This window comes from Hipposideros armiger, unplaced genomic scaffold (genome assembly GCF_001890085.2).
Source record: "Hipposideros armiger isolate ML-2016 unplaced genomic scaffold, ASM189008v1 scaffold_15, whole genome shotgun sequence".
NCBI lineage: Eukaryota > Metazoa > Chordata > Mammalia > Chiroptera > Hipposideridae > Hipposideros > Hipposideros armiger.
In genome coordinates, this window is record NW_017731365.1 from 4,681,554 (window position 1) to 4,687,391 (window position 5,838).

The window sequence follows — 5,838 nt, forward strand, 5'->3', positions numbered from 1 at the left end:
CCAAGGGTGGCGAGCAAGAAGGGCCCCGGCGTCTCCCCAGGGAAGACTGGAGTGGGAGAAGACACAAAACTCTCGGGTTTCAGAGCCAGCCAGGCTCAGGTGTCTAAAAGGGAATTTGGCCACAGACACTTTCTCTCCCCTCGCCTCCCACCCAGAGGAGCCTGCCCCACAGCCCTGACAGCTGGCTTCCTCAGAGTTATGGCTCTACAGTAATGTGTGGCTTTGTGAAGACAAAAGCCATATAACACCTGGCTGCCTCCGAACTATTGCTCCCCAGCCCCACATGCTCTTTTCAAGGCGAGCTCTGAGCCCTGAATGGCTAGTAAAAACACAGGCAGATGTCCATCCTCCCCAAGCAGCTGTTTAAGGGCTGTCACCCCTTTTGTTAGTTCTTCTTAGGGCAACCCTAAAAGGCAGATGTCTGACCATTCATCTGCCTTGATGCTGCAAATTTGGAAAAGGCACATTTGCTCATGGTTTTGACTTCAAGTTGATTTTAATAAGTCACTGGGAAAGGGGGAGAAGGCGGGGGGGGGGCTGGTTTTGTTGGAAGTGTTTAGGTTTTTGTTAAAAACGTAACCCTTATCATTGCCTGTAGAAATGTGTTGACATACCAGCTGGGAATGCTGGGCACAGTCCCAGGATCAGAGCAGAAACGAGGTGAGGTTTACATTACAAATAAATTGAAGAGGAAACGGGTAATCTGACAGGACAAAACATTGAACTTTTGGGACGCAAGCCCTAGATTGTGTTATTAAAAAAGAAAAAAGAAAAAAACTTGGCTGCTGTGATCTTTTTAAAAAAATCAAAGACCATGAAAAACATGATCTTAATCAGTAGAAAACACAGGTTGTAAGGCTCATGGTCACCCTGAGTCTGGCTTGGGAATTCTGAATGCACAGGCAGCTTGGGCTGGGATCCTCTTGGGAAACAGAAAACAATAGCTCCCTTTCCGTGTTTTCTTTGTCCTTTGCAGTTGGACTGAGGTAGTGCTGCAATGAGGCTCTGGCCATTAATGTCTTCATCTTGCAGTAAATAAAGCAGCTTTACCGGGTTGGATAGCAGCAAGGTACACAGGAAGGGCAGTTTGTTGTCATACAAGCTGGGTGTGGAATCCCACTTCCTAGCTGGGTTCGGGGCAAATCACCGAATCTATTTTCTCTCTACAAACCAATAATACCACCTATCTTAGGAGATTGCTGTGAAACTCATGCAAAATTACATACTAAGTGCTTGGGCATCGTTGGTATTTAAAAGATGTTAGTTCTTCCCTCAAGTTGGGAAGAGAAGGCTATGATGTCCCATGGTTCTGAAAATGTATTCAACGTTGCAATCTTTCCCCACCAGCTCAATCCCAGTCTTTTAGCAAAGCTAATTATATGTGTCTCCAAGGCACTCAGGATGTAGATCCTCCATAGATATCATAGCTCTCCCATTCCAGTGCCAGGCTTATGAAGTCCTTGGTCTTCTACAATTACCCAAGTTGTCCAAAAAGTTTGGGAAAGCACTGACAAGATGTCCATCAATAAAACAATAGCTGTTTCCAGACCTTTAAAGGTCAAAATATTTCCCACACTCCTGGGCTGCTCCTCCAATGGGACTTACCTTTGACACACCCTAAAGCTGGGTCAATATAACCCTGTGCAGAGAGCAAATCGCCAACAGTCCAGGGCTATTAGTTAAACCAACAGTAAAGCTATTTCGGAAACAGAATCCAAATTTCCAGGTGACAGATAAAAGAGTGGTAGAAAATGGGCAATAATTATAGTTTATAACAAAGAAAACGTTTTCCTAAATTTTGAGAGTACCAGCAGGTCAGACTTTCATACCAATGGGCCCAAAACTGCTGGGTGTACTTGTCAAATGATGCATGTTTTTTGCAATTTTCTGTTTGTATTTCACATTTAGCAATAAAAAATGGAGATACCTGTTTCCAAATAAGAAACTTAAATTTAACCACATCTTGAAAACCATTTAATCCCACTTCTAGATGACCTCACAAGCATAAGACAAATGCACAAAAATATTCAATCCAGACTTGTTTAAATAGCCAAACCAGGAGACCGGTTACTGTCCATTAATCAGGGACCAGCTAGTTAAATTATAATCTGCATACACAATGGACTATTGTGCAGACATTAAATGTGATGTAGATCTGTACCTAATGAAGCTAATGTGATCCACTCCATATTTCTGAGAAAAGCTCATTATAGACGATCACATATAATATCATCCCTTAGAAGAAAGTAGAGTGCAGTTCTCAAACTTTCTGGTCTCAGGAGTCCTGTACACTAATTACTGAGGACCCCAAAGAACTTTTGTTCATGTGAGATCCAGATATAGCTGTAATTTACTGTACTTGAAAATAAAAACTAAGCCTTCCTCTCACTTTGGGTGTGAACCTAAAACTGCTCTAAAAATAAATCATTTTTTGAAAAAACAAAGAATTTAAAAACATTTTTAATTCAAAAATAACAATGAACCCATTACATATTAACAAAATAATATATTTTAGGAAAAACAACTGTATTTTCCCCCAAAAAAGGAAGAAGAGTGGCACTATTTTACATTTTTGCAAATCTCTTTAATATCTGGCTCAAAAAAAGGCAGGTCGATTAGCTTATGCATTATAGCAAGTATATTAGTTTGCTAGCGCTTCCATAACAAAATACCACAAACTGATGATGGCTTAAACAACAAACATTTATTTTCTCAAAGTTATAGAGGCTACAGTCCAAGATTAAGGTGTTGGTGGATTTGGTTTCCCCTGAGGCCTCTCTTCCTGGCTTGCAGATGGCCACCTTCTCGCTGCGTCAGACGTGGGTCTTTCCTCTGGCCGTGCATATGTCTGATGCATTTTTGTTTTCAAATTTCCTCTTCTTACAAGGATACCAGTCAGACTGGATTAGGGCCCACCCTAATAGCCTCAGCCTCATTTTAACTTAATTACCTCTTTAAAGGCTTTATCTCCAAATACAGTCACATAATGAGGCATTGGGAGTGAGGGATTCAACATATGAATTCTTAAGGGACACACTCCAGCCCATAACAGCAGGTAAAACTGGAAATAGCTAGTAAGAGCACAGTAGAAGTACTGAGAGCAAACTGAGTTAATCTCTAAAACTACATTATTTATACCCTAAACCTTCCAACTCACAAAATTCCAGAAACACAAAAATGTAATGCAAGCACATATTGCATTGGCCATCAGAGTGATGATGTCACCATGTCACATAGCCTCTGGAAAACTCTACTGTACAGCCAAGACAGAATGAAAGTGAAAAGGGCAAATAATACCTTATTAGTTTTATGAAAATAGTGTGAGCCTCACGCACACCCTAAAAGGGTTCTGAGGGACTCCTAGGGTCCACAGACCACATTTTAAGAACCGCTGGTTCAAGCTGTATCACCTCAGGCAAATCTTTTAACTTTGTTAAACCTCAGTTTGTAAAATGAGGCTAACGATAATACCAACTGAAGTGGGCTACTGTGAGGATTAAATGAGTTAATACACAAATAAATGACAAATGTGAATGTCCAGCTAATATTTGCTGTTATTGAGAAAAATTACTTAACAATATAGGATACGATATGTGCTTAAATGCATAGGGAGTAGTAACATCTGAATGATGAAATTTATTTTATTTTTTTTAGCTGAGCCATACTGCCACCTGTTGGCAGCTCAGCAGCAGCTCAGCTCAGGTCGTGAATCGAACCAGCGACCCTGTTGCTCAGAGCTCACACTCTTGAGCAAGTTCTTAACCAAATAAGCCACTCGGCCGGCCCTGAAATTTATTTTTTATTTTTATTTTTATTTATTTTTATTTTATTATTATTATTTTTTTTAGCTGAGCCATCCTGCTACCTGTTGGCAGCTCAGCGGCTGCTCAGCTCGGGCTGGACTCGAACCGCTGTTGCTCAGAGCTCAAACTCTTGAGCGAGCTCTTAACCAACTGAGCCACTCGGCCGGCCCTGAAATTTATTTTTTAAACAAACATTTAAATTGAAGTATAACATACACATTGAAAAAAACAAAGTATAAATAAATATATAGCTTGATGATTTTTCACTAAGTGAACTTATTTTATCTTTGTTAAAAAGAACATTTTATTAACAACAGAAAACACTATTAATAAAGCACCGCAACAGCAGCCCTTTCTCACTGACAGCATCCTTGAGCCCGGATATCCATGCTCCCCCTAGGCATCGAGGTAGAATCTGAGAGGTGTCCCTCAACTCAAAGAGCCTCTGGTGCCACTGGGTTCCCTTTAACTCCAGGAAAAGAGCATAGTGCAAGGGCAAACCTGAACAAAGCTTGTATCATTATGAAGCTGGATTCTCACCGATGTCCAAGGAGCTCACTTAAAAATAACTGCTGTAAGTAACATTTATCATGTCTCTATCATGGGTATAGGGTCCATTTGGGGGTAACTCATTGTGCCCTCTCCAAAAAAAATCAAAATTATTCTCCGTATCAAAATTCCTAATACAACAACACAGATCTTGTGTAATAATTGGGGTGAGAGATTCATTTTCCTCTTCCAGGAATTAAGGGTGAAGTCAGTGCCTCAAAAACCAGCTGGAATGGGCAGCTGGTTAGCTCAGATGGTTAGAGCACGGTGCTGATAACCAAGATTGCTGGTTCAATTCCCACATGGGCCAGTGAGCTGCGCCCTCCACAGTTAGATTGAAAACAACGACTTGACTTGGAGCTGATGGGTCCTGGAAAAACACACTGTTCCCCAAAAACAAAAACCCAACTGGAGTGATGTTAGGTGCAATTTAACTATTTCAGTGAGAATGAACTGCAAAGTGGTAATATTAGGGGAGATCTGATTATAAACACAGGAGCAAATCCTGCAACATTTACTCCATTACAGTTTGGTGAGAGAAGACCCTGAATCTTGAAAAAGTCTTTTAGCTCCATCATAAATTATTTGCTCTCTACCACTGTTGTAACTTTCATAAAAGTTCTATATCAAAACTACCTATTAGACCCTCTTCTACAATAGGAGTTAAAACTGTATTTTTTCGAGAGCTATAGTGTCTCAAAAATTTATCTATAGACTTCTAGAAAGAAAATTTAAAAGATAAATTAAAAGTTTTTCCAATTCTACCAATACCTACCAACTTACAAAACTGTAGAAATCACAAAAATATACAAGCACACACTCCATTAACCATCAGAGAGATAATGTCACTGTGTCACATAGCCTCTGGAAAAATCCACTGCACAGTCGTGAGACAATGAGAGTGACAAAGCCAAATTACTTGTGAAAAATTACTTAACACCACAATATGTACTTAAATGCAGTGACCTCTAAATTCTAAATAACAGACTTTCCAATTCTGTTAAGAATTTAGTATTTGATATACGAAGCTACATTTTCCAAAGACAAAACTTTTTTTAAAATGTATTAAAAATATAAAGTCATAAATCTCTGACATCCCAAAGAATCTGTACCTCCTGGCCAAGGTGGCTGGGGCGGGGGCTGTTGTCAGAATGAAACCAGGAGAGAAGCAGCACCAAGATGAGATGAGGGCATGGAACCCCACAGCCGACCTTCCTATTTAGCACTGTCCTTGGGGCACTCATTCCCTCGTGCCACCTAACAGAGGTAAGCAAGGTAAAATCTCAACTTAAATAAGAAATGCGTGTTACTAGTATTAAGCTTTTTAGGAAAAACCAACACTGCAGGCATCAATATGTAAGTTCTAGATTAATGACATAGCTCTGCCAGTGAATTAAGTGATAGCGACACTGTATCCCAAACACCACATACCGACTAAGGGGGTCGAACCATAAAAAGATATGTTAACACTGAAAGAAAAATGCAG